The sequence below is a fragment of the Schistocerca cancellata genome, chromosome 3 (genome assembly GCF_023864275.1).
Source record: "Schistocerca cancellata isolate TAMUIC-IGC-003103 chromosome 3, iqSchCanc2.1, whole genome shotgun sequence".
NCBI classification, from domain to species: Eukaryota; Metazoa; Arthropoda; class Insecta; order Orthoptera; family Acrididae; genus Schistocerca; species Schistocerca cancellata.
In genome coordinates, this window is record NC_064628.1 from 342,614,185 (window position 1) to 342,635,870 (window position 21,686).

Genomic DNA, 21,686 nt, shown 5'->3' on the forward strand with positions numbered 1-21,686 from the left:
CAGGGAAGGGGGGATCAGATAGTGGTACAATAAGTACCCTCCGCCACACACCGTAAGGTGGCTCGCGGAGTATAGATGTAGATGTAGATGTACTGTCCTGGCTGTATGAATGGGTGCATTATCATCTTGAAATATGGCGTCATTCTTGAAGAACAACGTTTGAATCATTGGGTGCACCTTATCGCCTAAATGTTCACATAATCATTGGCTGTAACACGGCCTTTGAGAATAATCATTGGACCAACAGAATACCATGAAGTGGCTGCCCACACCATCACATTGCCACCTCTATGCTTAAACGTTCGAATCAAGCAAAGCCACGCGGAGTGGCCGCGCGGTTTGAGGCGTTCTGTCACGGACTGTGCGACCCCTCCCGCCGGAGATTCGAGTCCTCCCTGGGGCATGTCTGTCTGTGTTGTTCTTAGTATAAGTTAGTTTAGGTTGGTTCAAGTAGTGTGTAAATCTAGGGACCGAATGACCCATGCAGTTTGGTCCCTTAGAAATTCTCACACATTTGACCATTTGAATCAAGCAATCAGGATTGTAGGCTTCTTATGGCGTTCTCCAGACTTAAACCGGCCCGATGTTGGAAATAACGAAAATATTGACTCGGCGGGCCATATGACGTGTTTCCACGGATCAGCCCTTCAGGATTTGTGCTCCTGTAATCAAGTTTCACGCTTCTTTGCGTTGGTTGTCGTCACTAATAGTTTCGGTATAGTAGCTCCTTCATGAATATTCGCTTTGTGGAGTTCTCAGCGGAGAGTTTTGACAGAAACAGGGTCTCGAAGATGGCTGTTGAGCTCTGCAGTCACTTTAGCCACCATAGTTTTGTGTTGTTCTGACACAATTCGTGTTAGCGTACGACGATCTCTGTCATCTAGTTTTGATTTGCGCTCAGTATTACGTTTACAGGATGCTGTCTTTCCATGTTTTGTGTAGGCTGGCATGACTGTTAGGAGGAAACAGTTGCTCTTGAAACATTCAATTAGTTAGCTGTCTTGGTTATTGATGCTCCAGCTGACCGGGCCTCCACAATTTTCCTTGTTGAAACTCTATTAGGTCTTTAACTGCACGTCGACCTCGGCCTCTGAATGCAAATACGAAGTGTGCACTGCTCGTAAGCAACCTGCATTGATGCCTAGTCTGTATTGAACACGCGTAGTCCAGCGCGACACGTGCCTTACCTGTGTTGTTGACCCACAAACAGAACCATCCCAGTACTACCACTGTTCACATTATTTGGCTTATCCCCTGTACATAGGAGGAAACAATATATTGGATGACTCTTGTACGTACGTATGCTGTTGGAACTTTAGTAGCAGACCATACCAGAACACCTCTCTTTCAGCGTCTGACACTGATGTTGGCTATGCATCTCCGTGACGCTTTCGCGCTTACTAATCGAACCTGTAACGATACTTATTATTCTTCTTTCGGTCTTCTCTGTTTCCACTATCAGTCCTATGTGGTACACATCCCATACTGCCCAGGAGTATTCCAAAACTGATCGAACTAGTGTTTTGTAAGCTACTTCCTGTGTTGATGGACTGCATTTACTGAGGGTTCCTCTGATGAACCTCAGCATGGCATCTGCGTTACTCACGATTAATTTTACGTGGAAGTTCCACTGCAAATCGTCCTGTACGCATACCCCTACATATTTTGTGGAAATAACTGCTTCCAGTGACTGTCACGCAATTTTGTCATCGTACAATAAAGGATCCTTCTGACTGTGTATTCGCAATACGTTACATTTGTTTTTATATTGAAGGCAACTACCGCTCAGCGCACCAAGCGTAGATCCTCTGCAGGCCTTCCTGCATTTTGCTACATTTTCACAATTTTCTAGCGTCGCAACTTCCCTGTACGCCCCAGCAACGTAAGCGAAAACCCTCATGGAACTTTCGACGTTATCCACTAGGTGAAAAGTTATGGTTCTATAATACTCCCCTGGAGCACGCCCGAGGTTACTTTTACGCCTCTAGATCTCTCTCCGTTGAGAACGACGAGCTGTTTTCTGTTTGCTAGAAAGTCTTCGGTCCAGTCACACAGGTGGTCTGTTATTCTGCACGCTCGTATTTGTTCACTGGTCGGCGTTGCGGAACTGTATCGAATGCATTCCGAAACACAAGAAGCACGGCATCTACTTGGGCGCCTGTATTTACTGCTTTCGGGGTCTCGTGGCCGAACAGAGCGAGCTGGGTTCCACACGACCGTTGTTTTCCAAACCTATGTTAGTTCCTCAGTTGAAATTTTCGGGCTCCAGAGATGTCTTAATAAGCGAGCATGAAACAAGTACCAAAATTCTATTACAGACCGACGCCTGAGATATAGGCCTATAGTTTCGTGCGTCTGTTTGACAACTCTTCTTGAAAACGAGAAAGACCTGCGCTTTTTTTCCAATCGTTAGGAATGCTTCGTTACTCCAGAGACCTATGGTATACTGCACCTAGAAGAGGGGAAAGTTCTTTCGCATACTCTACTGTAGAATCGTACTGGTATCCCGCCAGGTCCAGTGACCTTTCCCCTGTTGAGGGATTTCATTTTCTTTCTTATCCTTTGGTCACTTATATCGAGATCTGTCATTTTGTCGTTCGTGCGACGATGTAAAGGAGAAACTACAGTGCGATCATCCCCTGTGAAACAATTTTGGAAATACGGCGTTTAGTATTTCGGCCTTCCCCGTGTCAACCTCTGTTTCAATGCCATTGTGGTCATAGAGTGTTTGGACAGAGTGTTCTCAAGGAACTTGAATCAAAAATGCTGATTTTTTTGTTGGTGGATGAAATAAACTTCGCAAGAGTTGCATATAAAATGATGCCATTCGTGTAAACAATTTTTAATCCAGTAAATAGATTTGACTGCAACCTCAACTGCGAGTAAAGGGACGAAAAAGAAATTATAGCTTGTACTGATTTTCATTTATTTTCCGATTCAGCTTTAAGGTGCGAACAGTAATATTATAAAGTTACCGTCTGCGATAAATTTCCCGTTTTTTCCATGAAATGTCGATATAAATTGGCATTATTTTCATTCCAGATATATCGATATCAAAATTACAATATCCTGTGCCGATATTTTTATTTTATATTTTTTTCGAAAATTTCCGGTAAGTATTTGAAATTGCTATTTTGAAATTGTAGTAGAACATAATTTTACTCTACTGTGTGAATGAATCTTATTACTTTGTGAACTTTCATCACGCCCAATCTTTCTCTTTGTGTGAAGTAAGGTGGCGGTTCTGCCAGCAGAAACTCCACTGTTTAATCACCATGTAGTGTTGACACTAAAACTGCTAGGTCGCTAGCGTTTGCACAACTGAATAAACGGGGTAGTCAACATTAAATGTTCCGGACAAAGGCGATATGTGACGAAACCGAGCGACGGACCCATCGGACACCATTTATTGTGGCACTTAAAGCAGGTACCATGGTTAGCAAAATTGTTATCGACAAGCGTGAACGTACATCGTTTTCCTTTCAGTTCTTGCTCAGAGGGGGATAAGCAGGTTGCTAGCTTGTCGATGTGCAGAATATCTAATAAAAATCAATACTTAAATATACAGCTCTAAAACCGGCAGTATATTTACAATTTTATAGACCGGTAAATATTTTTTCAGCCAATACGTCGATATATCGGAAATTTTTTTCGATATGTCGATTGGCTATGACGATGTTTATTTAAATATCGATATATCGGATACCCGATAATTAAAAAAAATATTAATAGTCCTAGTTGGGTGTTAATCTTCGAAGCTCTTTCTTTAACTGTTTTAGGTCAACGGCAAGCACGAATATGGATGAACACAAAAGCTCTCAATATAATTACAGAAGTTTGTCACGGGCATATCTAAGACGTTATCTTCATGAGTTGGTTCCTTGTATGACTTTTAACGGTAATTTTCGGAAAAGGCACTTAGACAGTACGGCAAAATTTTACTTTCGACTTCATTGAAGGTTTCTCGCATTCTTCTCCTTACGCTCATATTTCGCTTCGTTCAGCTTCTGCTTGTCAGGCCTCCCTTAAATCTGCAATGAAACTCTCTCTGCCTTTGTAGCAACAGACATGACTACTGAACTACGGTAGATATTTCCTACCTCGTTCGCGACACATGTTGGTTTAACGCGTACTTCTAAAAAAGGCTGTGACAGTTGCTTTGCTGGATACCTGCCCTCTGCATGAGAAGTGACTTTAATGCGTCACACTTACTAGTGCTGCAGGTGAACTGCGTCTTTCAGGACTCAAGAGTGTCAGCCTGGTTTGTTATCGCCTATCATAATGTTGTGACACTGGCCAGGTGTGGAGGATTAGCACACATCTCGTAAACGCCGTGTTAATTGTTACCAGCCAGGCCACGGACAGCACCGAGAGGCAGACATCGCCGAGTAAAGAGGGCGTGATACAAACAAAACAGCACGATCTACAACACAATTTCTGTTTTATGTTCTGTGGCTTTTCTGATTTTTTTTAAAAAAATTGTTGGCATTTATCTTGTACATACAGTTAGCTTATTTCTACACAGAATGTACAGGTATTACACAACATTACTGTTAGGAACTCTTTGTTTCTTTGCACACACACACACACACACACACACACACACACACACACACACATATATATATATATATATATATATATATATATATATATATATATATATATATATAGGGTGAGTCACATAACGTTACCGCTGGATATATTTCGTAAACCACATCAAATACTGACGAACCGATTCCACAGACCGAACCTGAGGAGAGGGGCTAGTGTAATTGTTTAATACAAACCATACAAAAATGTACGGAAGTATGTTTTTTAACACAAACCTAGGTTTTTTAATGGAACCACGTTAGTTTTGTTAGCACATCTGAACATATAAACAAATACGTAATCAGTGCCGTTTGTTGCATTGGAAAATGTTAATTACATCCGGAGATATTGTAACCTAAAGTTGACGCTTGAAACCTCCGACGTTCAGGGGCCCAAACAGCTGCAACATACATCCCGTTTCTACAGAATGATCTGCCAACGTTGCTCGAAAATGTCCCACTGGAAACGCGTCGACGTATGTGGTATCAGCATGATGGTGCACCTGCACATTCCGCAATTAACACTAGGCTTACCCTTGATAGGATGTTCGACGGGCGTTTCATAGGACGTGGAGGACGCATAAATTGGCCAGCCCGTTCTCCTGATCTTACACCTCTGGACTTCTTTCTGTGGGGTACGTTAAAGGAGAATGTGTACCGTGATGTGCCTACAACCACAGAGGATATGAAACAACGTATTGTGGGAGCCTGCAGCGACATTACACCAGATGTACTGCGGCTTGTACGACATTTATTACGCCAGAGATTGCAGTTGTGTGCAGCAAATGATGGCCACCACATTGAACATCTATTGGCCTGACATGTCGGGACACACTCTATTCCACTCCGTAATTGGAAACGGAAACCACGTGTGTACGTGTACCTCACCCCTCATGGTAATGTACATGTGCGTCAGTGAAAAAGACCAATAAAAATGTGTTAGCATGTGGACGTAATGTGTTGTTCCAGTCTCTTCTGTACCTAAAGTCCATTACCGTTCCCTTTGGATCCCTACGTAATTCGGTGCTCTCCGATACACACGATCGAACAGCGGAGGAGTGGTACTCAAGCGTCAACTTTAGGTTACAATATCTCCGGATGTAATTAACATTTTACAATGCAACAAACGGCACTGATTACGTATTTGTTTATATGTTCAGATGTGCTAACAAAACTAACGGGGTTCCATTTTAAAAAAGTATGTTTGTGTTAAAAAATATACTTCCGTGCATTTTTTTTTATGGTTTGTACTAACCAATTACACTAGCCCCTCTCTTCACTTTCGGTCTGTGGAATCGATTCGTCAGTATTTGATATGGTTTACGAAATATATCCAGCGGTAATGTTAGGTGACTCACCCTGTATATGTTGAAGACAGAAAGTTCACAGTTACAGATAGAGATAAATGACATATAGTAGCCGGACTGTGTGGCCGAGCGGTTCTAGGCGCTACAGTCAGGAACCGCACGACCGCTACGCTCGCAGGTTCGAATCCTGCCTCGGGCATGGATGTGTGTCATGTCCTTAGGTTAGTTAGGTTTAAGTAGTTCTAAGTTCTAGGGGACTGATGACCTCAGAAGTTAAGTCCCATAGTGCTCAGAGCCATTTGAACCATTTGACATATAGTAGTTGTAAACTAAAATGCTACAGAATGATTCCGTGTTGCCAACGAGGGCGTCACACAGGTTGATAATGGATGACCAAGCTTTAGCTTTACAAGTTCTCGTAAAAGGATTGTAGTACTTCCACGTGCTCTGAGGCACCCAGAGAGAATGTGTACTGTGTGTTCTTCTTGGCCCGAGTGGCCGAGCGGTTAAAGGCGCTGCAGTCTGGAACCGCACGACCACTACGGTCGCAGGTTCGAATCCTGCCTCGGGCATGGATGTGTGTGATGTCCTTAGGTTAGTTAGGTTTAAGTAGTTCTAAGTTCTAGGGGACTTATGACCACAGCAGTTGAGTCCCATAGTGCTCAGAGCCGTGTTCTTCTTCTGCACAACAGCAGAAATTGTCTTGGGGATGTGCAGCCAGTGAAGATGTTTACGGAAACACCCATCGTTAAATTTAAGTCTTGCTATTAGAGAGGCATCGTGTCATGAAACTGAATGTGTATTGGGTTTCGTGGAATAGCCTTTGTGTCTTGTTGTTTCCTCCTATTCCTGTTGCCATTTTTCTATCATGCCTCTTCTGTAGTACATATCGGGTCGGTAAAACGTATTTTGGATTGTAGCCCTGTCACTGTAGTTTCTTTGGATAAGCAGTTGACAGGTCAGCTGCCAGTGATTGCACAGTGTGATTTTACCCAAGCGAAATTAACGGAATGGCCTTCTTCACGCATGGATTCCGGCACTTCGGTAATCTTATATACAACGGGATTTTCAGTCAAACAGGCGCTAATATTTTTAAATACTATTAGAGCGGATGAGTAGGAAATACAGAGATACTATTATCTACGAGCAGAAATTTAATGCTTCCAGTATCGAAACAAGTTCAGCGGTCGTGATACTTGCGTCTTTTGGTAATTTGGATAGGCCGGATTTCAGCAAATACGGTATGTAGTACGCCTTTCCAATTGAGTCACTGGTTTTGGAACAGCCAGTATAGATATGCACTGGTGTGCAACTCTTAAAAATTAAAATACCTTCCGGATGCTGTGTCAGAGCCGACTGACATAGCTCCATGAAACCACTACGGTATAGTATAGAAGCCAACTGAAAGAAATACACAATGAGTGAATAAACATGGGACTTCTCCAGAATGAAATTTTCACTCTGCAGTGGCGTGTGCGCTGATATGAAACTTCCTGGCAGATTAAAACTGTGTGCCGGACAGAGACTCGAAATCGGGACCTTCGCCTACCGCGGGCAAGTGCTCTACCAACTAAGCTACACAAGCACGACTCACGACCCGTCCTCACAGCTTTTAATTCCGCCAGTACCTCGTCTCCTACCTTCCAAACTTCGCAGAAGCTCTCCTGCATACCTTGCAGAACTAGCACTCCTGGAAGAAAGGATATTGCGGAGACATGGCTTAGCCACAGCCTAGGGGAAGTTTCCAGAATGAACTTTTCACTCTGCAGCGGAGTGTGCGCTGATATGAAACTTCCTGACAGATTAAAACTGTGTGCCGGACCGAGACTCGAACTCGGGACCTTTGCCTTCCGCGGGCAAGTGCTCTACCAACTGAGCTACCCAAGCACGACTCACGACCCGTCCTCACAGCTTTTAATTCCGCTCCTACCTTCCAAACTTCGCAAAAGCGCTCCTGCAGGAGGCAAAGGTCCCGAGTTCGAGTCTCGGTCCGGCACACAGTTTAATCTGCCAGGAAGTTTCGTGGGACTTTTGTTCAAAGTCAGTAATTACACTGAAGTCATCGTGATTCATGTTGGTTCCCAAGGCGTTAAAAAAGGCGAGACATGGATCTTGATAAGGTGTCTGATCACCACGGGTAGCGATGATGCTGTACAACATCCTCTCTTGCTGACCACAAGCTAGGTGAGAAGTTCTCGTAGTAGTGGGTTCCATGCTTCCACCAGTGCGGGTGACAACTCTGGATGGTCGTTGGTGCACGCGGACGTGCTGTAGTACGTCTTCACAACGCATACCACACATAATCGATGGAATTCAAGTCGAAGAAACGGACAGGCCAGTCCATTCGTCGAATATCATTTCGTTCCTGCACTGTACGAAGCGGTCGCACATAGTCATCCAAAAATAATGAAGACAGGGACGAATGCGTCCATGAAAACACGCACATGTTGAAGAACACGGTGTCAGAATAATATCGAACAGCGCGTTACCGTTGTTCAAAGGTTGGGAGATCAGTACGAGCATGCAGCATTACGCCTCCACAGATCATACACCTCGACCACCAGAACGATCATATTCGACAATGTTCCTGAGTGCCTTACTGCCCCCCGCCCCACTCTCGTCATAGAATGGCACGTCCAGCAGTGTCGAACATGACCGTTTTGGCGGACCAGGTGTTGTGGTCTGGGAATGCACAATGTTGCATGGGCGTACAGACCTCCAAATCTCTGAACACAGAGCACTCACCGCTCAACGTTGTTGTGACACTGTACTCCTTCCCCATGGCGTCTTTTCAGTGGTACACTCGGCCCTCACTTCATTTTTGTAGACGACAACGCTCGACCGCAACGAACAGCTCAGGTGCAGGAGCTCTTCTAACGAGATCATATTCGGCGAATGGACATTCCTGCCCGTTCCCCCGACTTGAATCCCCACGAGTACGTGTGGATGCGTTGGGGAGACGTACTCCAGCACGTCAAAATGTACCAACGTAATGTGTCAGTTGTCAACTGCGCTGATGGAGGAATGGAAAGCCCTGCCACAGCGCTATGACCAACATGGATGCACGTTGCAGGGCCTACTTTGACATTCGGTGTGACCACACACCAAAACACACTATTAACAACCATGTCGCGCCTTTTTTAATGTCCAGGGCCGGCCGCTGTGGCCGAGCGGTTCCAGGCGCTTCAGTCCGGAACCGCGCTGCTGCTACGGTCGCAGGTTCGAATCTTGCCTCGGGCATGGGTGTGTGTTATGTCCTTCGGTTAGTTAGGTTTGAATACCTAAGTCTAGGGGACTGATGCCATCAGATGTTAAGTCCCATAGTGCTTAGAGCCATTTAAACCATTTTTGTAATGTCCAGGGGGCTATCATGAATCGCGGTGACTTCAGTGTAATTATTATCATTGAATGAAAGTGTTATTTCTTGTCGTCTCGTTGCGTATTTCTTCCAGTTACTTCTGTGCTATACTATAACAGTTCTTTCTATGTACGGTCCCAGTTTCATCGAGCTATGTTACTCGGCAGTGACAGCGGTCAAGTGGTTAGCGTTGCTATCTCTGGATCACGGTCTCCCGGGTTCGATTCCCGGCCGGGTCAGGGATTTTCTCCGTCCGGGCACTTGGTGTTTGTGTTGTCCTCATCATTTCATCGTCATTCGGGAAAGTGGCGAGACTAGACAAAGAAAATATTGGGAATTTGTACGGGCGCTTGTAACCTCGCAGTTTAGTGCCCTCCGGTAGCCGAGTGGTCTGCGCGACAGAATGTCAATCCTAAGGGCCCAGGTTCGGAGATTTTCTCCGCTCAGTGACTGGGTGTTGGGTTGTCCTAATCATCATAATTTCATCACCATCGACGCGCAAGTCGCCGAAGTAGTGTCAAACCGTACAGACTTGCACCTGGCGAACGGTCTACCCGACGGGAGGCCCTAGTCACACGATATTTCCTATCATCATCGTCGACAGCGACACATCACGCAAAAGTTACTTTCACCCATACGTTATGCACAACAGTGTAGGTTGCCTTCGGATGCTATCTTACAAACTGCGCCAAAGTTTTATTATTGATGTGGGCCTCATGCTCAAACGTAACGCCAGTTATTACGTTCACGTGCCAAAACTATTTAATTTAGATACCCTAATGAAGTTCCTTGAAACCTCCCGAGTATCTAAGTACGCTTGGACTAAGGGAGAAAGAGTTCTAGTGATACAGAAGCGCCTAGTTAAGCACTGTATAGATGATCGATTGCAGCTTGATAATTTGTATTGATTCCTTTTCAGTTGAAATTTTGCACAGACATACCACCATCGTAGATGTATAGGTTCATGTGCTTCAATCAAGGGTGCGTTGGTAGAGGTGGAGCGCGTTGCTTCAACTGAAGATCTCAACCCTTTGTATTGGAATTTATTAATTCTGTTGAGATACGTGACTGTCAGCGGCAGATCAATAACAACCACTTTCTTAATCAGTGATAGGACGTACCATCATGCGTTAAAGCGTTAGTGCTGTACCAACGTTCAAGCCCCACACAAGTCACGTCATAGGTCTGATTATGTTGACAGCAATTTCATATTTTTTAGTCACATGTTTTCTGTGCACCTTAGGTTAGCTTACGCTCGATGAAGAGTCCCAGGTAGCCTTAATGACAGCTTCCACTCTCGTAGGCATACGTTCAATCAGGTACTGGAAGGTTTCTTGGGGAATGGCAGCCCTTTCTTCACGGAGTGCTGCACTGAGGTGAGGTGTCGATGTCGGTCGGTGAGGCCTGGCACGAAGTCGGCGTTCCAAAACATCCCAAAGGAGTTCTATAGGATTCAGATCAGGACTCGGTGCAGGCCAGTCCATTACAGGGATGTTATTGTCGTGTAACCACTCCGCCACAGGCCGTGAATTATGAACAGGTGCTCGATCGTGTTGAAAGATGCAATCGCCATCCCCGAATTGCTCTTCAACAGTGGGAAGCAAGAAGGTGCTTAAAACATCAATGAAGGCCTGTGGTGTGTCAGTGCCACGCCAAACAACAAGGGGTGCAAGCCCCCTCCATGAAAAACACGACCACTCCGTGACACCACTGACTCCGAAATTTACTGTTGGCACTACACACGCTGTCAGATGACGTTCACCAGGTATTAGCCATGCCCACTCCCTGTAATCGGATCGCCACATTGTGTACCGCAATTCGTCACTACACACAGCGTTTTTCCACTGTTCGCTCGTCCAATGTTTACGCTCCTTACACCAAGCTAGGCGTCGTTTGGCATTTACCGGCGTGATGTGTGGCGTATGAGCAGCCACTCGACCATGAAATCCAAGTTTTCTCACCTTCCGCCTTACTGTCATAGTACTTGCAGTGGATCCTGATGCAGTTTGGAATTCCTGTGTGATGATCTGGAAAGATGTCTGCCTATTACACATTTCGACCCTCTTCAACTGTTGGCGATCTCTGTCAGGAAACAGTGGACCTAGGGATGTTTAAGAGTGTGGAAATCTCGCTTACAGACATATGACACAAGTGACACCCAATCACCTGACTGCGTTCGAAGTCCGTGAGGACATCTCACGATATCTAATGACTACTGAGGTTGCTGATGTGGAGGACCTGGCAGTAGGTGGTATCATAGTGCACCTAATATGAAAAACTTATGTTTTTGGGTGTGTCCGGATACTTTTGATCACTTAGTGTATATTGCATGGCGTTCATATTATTTTTTCCAAACTCTGCATACATGTAAACTTTTCCTTTATTTCTGTTTTGTATACTTATAAAGTACCTTATCAAAATCAATAATTTGGAACAAATTTTGTCACTTTTCAGTATAGAGGGGAGTTTGAAAAGTCCGAGAAATGTCACCACGGGGTCGTATCGAGGTCAGTTTTAGTTAGTAGCATCTTTGGAAAGTGCGCACACCACGTTTCAGCCATATTGGTCTATTTCTTTGTGTTTGGCGTTCGTGTGAATCAAGGAAGTCGAGTGATTGTCAAAAAATGTACGAAAAAGAATTTAGTGTGGTGATTAAACATTACTTTATGAAAGGCAAAACGCCTCAAGAGACTAAAGAGAAGCTTGATAAACATTACGGTGACCCTGCACCTTCGATTAGAACGGTTTAAAAGTGGTTTCAAAATTTTCGGTGTGGCCATATGGGCACAACTGATGCTGAACCTTCTGGACGCCCTGCATATCTTACGACTCCAGAAATCACTCATAAAATCCGTGATATGGTGATAGATGACAGAAGAATTAAGGTGCGTGTGATTGCTAGTGCTGTGATCATCTCGAATGAACGGATACATAATATTTTGCATAAACATTAGGACAAGAGAAAGCTATCCGCAAGATGGGTTCCGCGATTGCTCGCGCTTGACCAAAAACGGAATTGTGTGAAGTGTTGCAAGGATGGTTTGCAGCTGTTCAGGAAGAATCCGCAGGATTTTAAGCGTCCTTTCGTCACTGTGGATGAAACATTGATACATTACTATACTCCTGAGACCAAACAACAATCTAAACAATGAGTTACCAAGGGTGAATCTGCACCATAAAAGGCGAAGACCATTCCTTCGGCCGGAAAGGTTGAGGCGACTGTCTTTCGGGATTCGCAAGGGATAATCCTCATCGACTATCTGGAAAAGGGTAAAACTATTACAGGTGCATATTTTTCATCGTTATTGGACCGTCTGAAAACAGAGCTGCAAGAAAAACGCCGGCGATTGGACCTCAAAGAACTCATTTTCCATCACAACAACGCACCGGCACACACCTCAGCAGCTGTGGTCGCAAAATTAATGGGAATAGGATTCCGACTCGTTTCACATCTCCCCTATTCTCCAGACTTGGCTCCCTCGGACTACAATTTGTTCCCCAATTTGAAGAAATGCCTGGCGGGACAAAGATTTTATTCAAACGAGGAGGTGATTGCAGCAACTAATAGCTATTTTGCAGACTTGGACAATTCCTATTATTCGGAAGGGATCAGCAAATTAGAACAGCGTTGGAAGAAGTGTGTAAGTCTAAAAAAAAGAAAAGGTTTACCCCAAACACATTAGTAGTTTTTATTTTTGGACGGACTTTTCAAACGCCGCTAGTATCTACTTATTGTAATTCCATGGAAAGCCTGAATAATGAATTCAAACATAAATTTTTTAAGTAATTATCTGTTGAGAAACTCTATTCATCTCACAAAAACGGAAAGCTTGATGAGTGCACGTAAACAATACAATTACAAATGGTCATATTTTATTCTCCATCGCTGGGACAGATAACCGTTTCTGCTGATGATATGTACCCTCCTACGTGGATTCGCCATCTGACATACGAACTCAAGGCCCGTACACACGCAAAGATCTGTCTGTGTAAATACGTGCGCAAGTGTCTGTTCTTGCAATAAACCGCTGCAAATTTGTTGTGTTCACGCGATACAAATTCCAGTCAGCGCTCGGTACCGAAATAAAATTTCAACGGCAAACAACCTTAAAGTTTATATGACTTATTCAGATATTCGTAGTGGAGGAAATTATGTTATGGACTGTGTTTTATAACTTGTGCTGCAATACGAAATGCAAGCAATAGAAAGTCCGATGAAAATGGTCTAGACAGTGACTGTTTTGGCAAAGGCTGCTTTTGCATATAAATTTATTTCGCAAGTTGCAAGGCGAAGTGGACTAATGGCGAAATTATTTGCAGACGGACTTCGAAACTAGGAAACACATAACAAATTTTTGACGCTCAGAACCCTCGTATAATATGGAAAAATACTTGTATTAGGAGAGAAGCTCCGCACTAACAAAATGCGCTGATGCCCTTGTTGTTCCACTGCTGACACAGGCTGGTGGGAGTATTATTATGCTACGGTAGAGATTCTCCTGCGCTTGCGTGGGTCTGTGATAGTAATCGAAGACACAGACAGCTGCGAACCACTTGCGTCCCTTCACGCTCGATATCTTCCCTGACGGCGTTGTCATCTTTCAGCAGTATAATTGACCGTGTCTTGGAGGCAGAACTGTGACATAGATGTTTGAGGAGCATTATAGTGAACTCACGTTGATGTCTCGGCGACCAAATTCCCCTGCTGTAAATCCTATGGAACGCATCTGAATCGCTATCGGGCGCCAGCACCGCGTATGCAAATTAGTGGCCCATTATTTACGCGAATTACATGACCTGTCCATGGAAATCTGATGCTACATACTTCCACAAACCTACCAATAAACTGTCGGATCCCTGATACGCATAATCAGTGATTTATTTTGTTCCAAAGACGGACAAACAAGCTATTGAGCAGGTGGTCATAATGTTTTGGCTTATCAGTGTATAATGGTCCTTCGTGACACTCGAAGTTACATTTACGTGTAAGGATATGAGAAACTCTTCAGTCAAGTTACAAATCTGGTCTGACATTCCATACCCTCGTATGTTGATCATTGGGTAACAGCGCGGACCTGTATCGAATGTCTTCCGGAAGTCGTGGAACACGGTGTCAACTTCAGCGCCGGTCTCTGCTACCTTCTGGGTGTCGTGGACGAACAAAGCGAGCTACATTACACACCAGCGTTGTCTGCGGAATCCACGTTGATTCCTGCATAGGAGATTTTCTATCTCCAGAAATATCATATTGCTTGATCATGAAATGTGTACTAAAATTCTGCAACAGACTGTCATGAGCTATATTCCATATACAGGGTGGTCCATTGATAGTGACCGGGCCAAATATCTCACGAAATAAGCATCAAACGAAAAAAACGACAAAAAACGAAACTCGTCTAGCTTGAAGGAGGAAACCAGATGGCGCTATGGTTGGCCCGCTAGATGGCGCTACCATGGGTCAAACGGATATCAACTGCGTTTTTTTTAAAAATAGGAACCCCCATTTTTTATTATATATTCGTGTAGTACGAAAAGAAATATGAATATTTTAGTTGGACCACTTTTTTCGCTTTGTGATAGATGTAATAGTCACAAACGTATAAGTACGTGGTATCACATACCATTCCGCCAGTCCAGACGGTATTTTCTTCGTGCTACATCACCCGTGTTAAAATGGACCGTTTACCAGTTGCGGAAAAGGTCAATATCGTGTTGATGTATGGCTATTGTGATCAAAACGCCCAACAGGCGTGTGCTATGTATGCTGCTCGGTATCCTGGACGACATTATCCAAGTGTCCGGACCGTTCGCCGGATAGTTACGTTATTTAAGGAAACAGGCAGCGTTCAGCCACATGTGAAACGTCAGCCACGACCTGCAACAAATGATGATGCCCAAATAGGTGTTTTAGCTGCTGTCGCCGCTAATCCGCACATCAGTAGCAGACAAATTGCGCGAGAATCGAGAATCTCAAAAACGTCGGTGTTGAGAATGCCACATCAACATCGATTGCACCCGTACCATATTTCTATGCACCAGGAATTGCATGGCGATGACTTTGAACGTCGTGTACAGTTCTGCCACTGGGCACAAGAGAAATTACGGGACGATGACAGATTTTTTTCACGCGTTCTATTTAGCGATAAAGTGTCATTCACCAACAGCGGTAACGTAAACCGGCATAATATGCACTATTGGGCAACGGAAAACCTACGATGGCTGCGACAAGTGGAACATCAGCGACCTTGGCGAATTAATGTATGGCGCGGCATTATGGGAGGAAGGATATTTGGCCCCCATTTTATCGATGGTAATCTCAATGGTGCAATGTATGCTGATCTCCTACGTAATGTTCTACCGATGTTACTACAAGATGTTTCAATGCATGACAGAATGGCGATGTACTTCCAACATGATGCATGTCCGGCACATAGCTCGCATGCTGTTGAAGCGGTATTGAATAGCATATTTCATGACAGGTGGATTGATCGTCGAAGCACGTTCACCGGATCTGACGTCCCCGGATTTCTTTCTCTCGGGAAAGTTGAAGGATATTTGCTATCGTGATCCACCGACAACGCCTGACAACATGCGTCAGCGCATTGTCAATGCATATGCGAACATTACGGAAGGCGAACTACTCGCTATTGAGAGGAATGTCGTCGTTACACGTATTGCCAAATGCATTGAGGTTGACGGACATCATTTTGAGCATTTATTGCATTAATGTGGTATTTACAGGTAATCACGCTGTAACAGCAAGCGTTCTCAGAAATGACAAGTTCACAAAGGTACATGTATCACATTGGAACAACCGAAATAAAATGTTCAAACGTACCTACGTTCTGTATTTTAATTTAAAAAACCTACCTGTTACCAACTGTTCGTCTAAAATTGTGAGCCATATGTTTGTCACTATTACAGCGCCATCTATCACAATGCGAAAAAAGTCGTCCAACTAAAACATTCATATTTCTTTACGTACTACACGAATATGTAATCAAAAATGGGGGTTCCTATCTAAAAAAAAACCGCATTTGATATCCGTTTGACCTATGGCAGCGCCATCTAGTGAGCCAACCATAGCGCCATCTGGTTTCCCGCTTCAAGCTAGACAGGTTTCGTTCTTTGTAGTTTTTTCGTTTGACGCTTATTTCGTGAGATATTTGGCCCGGTCACGATCAATGGACCACCCTGTATACTAGGGCTATTCGGAAAGTAAGTTCCGATTGATCGCAAAATGGAAACCACTTTGAAAATCAGAAATATTTTATCTGCAACAGTTAGCTACAGCTTCCAGCCACTGCTCTACATAGTCACCACTCCGACTTAGACATTTGTCGTAGCGTTGTACCAACTTTCCAATACCCTCGTCATAGAAGGCAGCATCCTGTGCTTCCTGCCAATTCTCCACGCTCATCTGTAGCTCGTCGTCTGTGCGAAAATGTTGTCTTCATAGCCAGTAGTTAATGTGAGCAGAGATGAAACACAGAGGGAGCCAATTACGGGCTGTAGTACGGGTGATCAAACACTTCCCATCGAAAACGCTGCAGGAGCATTTTCATTGCCCCTGCAGACTGCGACCGAGAATTGTCACAAAATAGGAACCATATGACAGTTCTGTAATGTGGGCTGCATAACACCAGGTGAAATCTCTCACCAGGACCTCATACTTGGCGGGAGACGCTATTTTCTACGCATCTTTATGTGCTCACCATGCGCTCAGAACTGAAAAGAGCGAAGTGATGTAACCGGCAGGCATACTGGAGACACTGTCGACCTCATATGTGCAAAACTTTATTAGATTTTCACAGTGGTTTACATTTCTTGACCGATCGGAACTTTCTTTCCGAATATCCCTCGTATTAGCAACGCGAAAGTGTTACTCCTTTACAGTGAAACGGCTGGACAGATTGGGAGCAAATTTGGAATGGAACTAGGTTGTACCATGAATTAACACATTGGCAACTTTTAAAAGTGTGTAGTGTAAGATATTTATGGATTTGAAGAATATAACGTGAAATGTGGAGCAGCAATTATACTTAGGAAAACCTATGTATTCTTTGACTTTTGAACTGTATCGTATTTGTGAAAATGCTTTTATTTTCTTTAAAGTGTCTTACGTAAGATTCAACTTAATGAATACAGTGCTTATTCAATCCTCAATGTGTTTAATTCATATTTCCATACAAGCACTTTGCATTTTAGCTGCCGGGAGTTAGGAGTATCTTAAAGCTTCTGAAACGCTTGGATACTCACAACGATAGTGTCATTCAAATGCTGTACTTCAGAGAGAAGTCTTTCCTTTACATGTAGAACGCGGTAAACGTTTAGTGAGGTTGGATTTTATTGTGAAATACGAGCGTATCCGCTGGTAACGGGCGCACACGTGAGGGTAGATGACATTATTGCACATACGAATATTGTAGAATTTGGTAGAAATTGGTAATTTTTATTTCTTCGTCGAGTTAGTATGTTTGTTATTCCTTTACGCTGAAGCGGCTGGGCAGATTTGGATGAACTTTGGAATGGAGATAGCATGGTGTAATGAAACCTGCGCCCATTGAAATTTGCGCCCAGAAGGAGTCGAATAAGGGTCCTCTAATCCCCTTGCACGGCAGGTAGAAGAGCTGAGGGACGTTACTTACAGGTTTCAGAGCTCGTATTTTCAAGCCATACTATTTACAACGCTGAGAACTGAGAACGTCATTGTTAAGAGCGCACCGACAGCTTTCTACAAGAAATCTATACTCATTGCAAAACCATGGAACGTATATCAGATGCTGCTTCAGATCCTAGTCATTTGGTTAAAACTTTAGAAACGAAACTTTCCGTGATTATACAAAAATCTGCTGATAATTATCGTGAGATTCCTGAAGGCGGTATCCTTTCACAAATTTCGCCACAAAGAACTTTTTTTCCGAAACTGTTCCCAACTTTATTTTGGCGCAAAGATTTTTCTTAACTTCATGTGTTTCGATAGCGTTATGTAAGAGAATTCTTTTTCAAAAATCAGGTTAATTAATAATTATCTTGGGCCCACTATGAGTCAAGCATGACTGACTTATTTAGCAGTTAGTCAATAAAAAATGAGCTAGCTAAGGATACCGATACTAGAAGATTAATTTCAAAATTTGCAGCTGAAAAAGAAGGAAGAAATTCTAAGCTACGTGCTGGTCACCTGCCACCAAAGAGGTCTTCGGTTACTTGTTCTATTTCCTTAATAATCAATTAACTGTTTGCTTTTTTTTAAATTTAAGAGTTGCTATTTGCACTTTGTATAGTTTTATGTCTATATACTTTTAGAAAAATTTAGTCAGGTTTTTATAGGTAGGGAATATCTTTCAAGCAAGCCCTGATCTCACCATCCTCTTCGTACATTTTTACCATTTTTTTCAAACCTTTCATCCTGTTTCATGTAGAATTTTTTTGTCTACGTTCCATACTCATCTCTGCCCTCATCAACGCGCACGCTGAATTTTGTGCCCCTCTTTTCGTACACCAAATTAAATTACTTTGTTGATTTTAGGATTTGGTTTAGCAAACATGTTATTAATTTCGTGCAGCCAGCCTTCTACAGCATTGGTCGTTCGATGGCGCTGTTTGTAGTAACACCAAAGGTTGGTAGAGTTTCCTTCATTTTCCAATCATCTATCTACAAAGTAGTCAAAAAACTCAGAAAGTCTACGGATATTCGGTGCATGTGAATGTATATCGAGCCAGCCATTACATACATCTTCAGGTCATAGGAACGCCAGCGCAGCACACATGCGAATTTGTTGTTTTTTCACTTCTTCATTTTCTGTGTATTCATAAGTAAGTCCTAGATCTTTCGCTTTTCTTTCGTGTAGATATTTCGTGTAGAAACAACGTCCATGGACTTTGGCTGTCGGTAGTACAACTTCAATCGCAGAAATCACGGCTTATTCGAAATCTATGGTCACGTTTGCAGGTTTTCATTCTGAAATATTTTCCACCAAATTTAGGAAAAGACGATGTATATGTCTTTTCTTTTGTTTTACAATAGAGCAAAGGCAACTGGATATATGTTTGCGTCATTATTAGTACTCCCAGTGTCGGCGTGAATGGTGTACGTTTGCGAAAACTGTTTGCTGCAGTACTTTGAAAGCACCATCCATAAAAAATTCTTGTTTACTTCTCAGAGCTTCTCTCCTTGCTCTTCCACTAACCTTTCTCGTAATTTGTCGTCGTTTAACAGAAACCGCTGACATCATTCATAAATAGTAACTCTGCTTCAAAGCAGATTCTTCTCTTGTCTGAGGATCTCCCTCATCTCCCTCATTTTGGCACGAACAATGAAAGGCAGACCAGTGTAGAGAATTTGCAGAAAGCACAGGCGGCTGTTTTCTGTGACGAGGATACTGGGAAGGTTATACAACGCCGCGACAAATGTCTAAGTCGAAGTGGCGGCTATTTAGAGTCTCTTCATTTTGTGCCCTTTTCTTCGCCTGGTTCAAAGTCTTGCAACCGAGCGACATTCGGAGCTCCACATTGATGCTCGAGTTAAAAAAAACCACCCCTCTCTTCATTGCTTGCTTCTCTGGCATTTCAGTGAGAAAATCATACCCTCGATTATGCAGGCAACCCAGTTCTGAATATAGGAGGCGTATTCAGAAATTAAGGTCCGATTAGGCGCGAAGTGGAAATCACTGTGAAAATCCGATGGAACTTTGGACAGATGTGTTGGGCAGTGTCTTTAGTGTGCCTTTCGATCGATTCACGTCGCTCTCTTCAGTTCAGAGCGCAAAGTTATCACCTAGAATTGCCTGGTGAGTGATTTCGCCTAAAGCTATGCAACCTACATAACATAAATGTCATACGTTACTTTCTTCAAGACAATTTTCAGCCGCATTCTGCAGGGGCACTGAAGACGCTCCTGCAGCGTTTTCGATGGGAAGTGGTTCATCACCCACAATACAGCCCTTAATTGGTCCCCTCCGTTGTACATCTCTACTCACATGAGCCGATGACTATGAAGTCAACATTTTGGCACAAACAATGAAAGGCAGACCAGTGTAGAGAATTGGCGGAAAGCACAGGCGGCTGTTTCCTGTGACGAGGGTACTGGGAAGGTTGTACAACGCCACGACAGAAGTCTAAGTCGGAGAGGTAGCTGGAAGGTGGGGTTAACTATCGAGAATAATAAAATTTTTGAATTTCACTTTGGTTTTCATTTCGCGACCGATCGGAACTTACTTTCTGAACTGCCCTCGTACTTTGGAAATAGAAGTCTCTTTCTTTCGTGCCCTTTTCTTCGCCTCCCAGAGGCGACATTCGAAGCTCCACATTGATGCTCGATTTAAAAAACCACCGTCGAATCCTTGGTTTTAAGCATTCTTCACCAGCGTTTTGCTTTCTATCTTGAACAGCGCCACGTCGCAATCCCGTCTTCTTTTTCTCTTCACTGTCTAAGAATAACCTTCATAGTAGCAGTATGGCTTACCGCGAATGGTCATTCGAACTTCCATATCGGAACTATTGTGACAGAAATGCACAAGTCGTACGTTGTCAACTCTACGACAGCTAGACCGGTTGTTGTTGTTGTGGTCTTCAGTCCTGAGACTGGTTTGATGCAGCTCTCCATGCTACTCTATCCTGTGCAAGCTTCTTCATCTCCCAGTATCTACTGCAACCTACATCCTTCTGAATCTGCTTAGTGCAGTCATCTCTTGGTCTCCCTCTACGATTTTTACCCTCCACACTGCCCTCCAATGCTAAATTTGTGATCCCTTGATGCCTCAAAACATGTCCTACCAACTGATCCCTTCTTCTAGTCAAGTTGTGCCACAAACTTCTCTTCTCCCCAATCCTATTTAATACCTCCTCATTAGTTACGTGATCTACCCACCTTATCTTCAGCATTCTTCTGTAGCACCACATTTCGAAAGCTTATATTCTCTTCTTGTCCAAACTAGTTATCGTCCATGTTTCACTTCCATACATGGCTACACTCCATACAAATACTTTCAGAAACGACTTCCTGACACTTAAATCTATACTCGATGTTAACAAATTCCTCTTCTTGAGAAACGCTTTCCTTGCCCTTGCCAGTCTACATTTTATATCCTCTCTACTTCGACCATCATCGGTTATTTTACTCCCTAAATAGCAAAACTCCTTTACTACTTTAAGTGTCTCATTTCCTAATCTAATTCCCTCAGCATCACCCGACTTAATTTGACTACATTCCATTATCCTCGTTTTGCTTTTGTTGATGTTCATCTTATATCCTCCTTTCAAGACACTGTCCATTCCGTTCAACTGCTCTTCCAAGTCCTTTGCTGTCTCTGACATAATTACAATGTCATCGGCGAACCTCAAAGTTTTTATTTCTTCTCCATGGATTTTAATACCTACTCCGAATTTTTCTTTTGTTTCCTTTACTGCTTGCTCAATATACAGATTGAA

General features: G+C 43.4%; 2 non-coding genes across 2 annotated transcripts; one reads left to right on the forward strand and one right to left on the reverse strand.

Annotated features, from left to right (window-relative positions):
- The first annotated feature begins 6,387 nt into the window (after nt 1-6,387).
- Trnas-gga (transfer RNA serine (anticodon GGA)) lies at nt 6,388-6,471 on the forward strand. Its single transcript is given in 2 exon segments — nt 6,388-6,427; nt 6,437-6,471. It is a non-coding gene; the product is annotated as a tRNA-Ser (tRNA).
- A 1,241-nt stretch (nt 6,472-7,712) lies between these two features.
- Trnap-cgg (transfer RNA proline (anticodon CGG)) lies at nt 7,713-7,787 on the reverse strand. The gene has a single exon. It is a non-coding gene; the product is annotated as a tRNA-Pro (tRNA).
- Between the last annotated feature and the right edge of the window lie 13,899 nt (nt 7,788-21,686).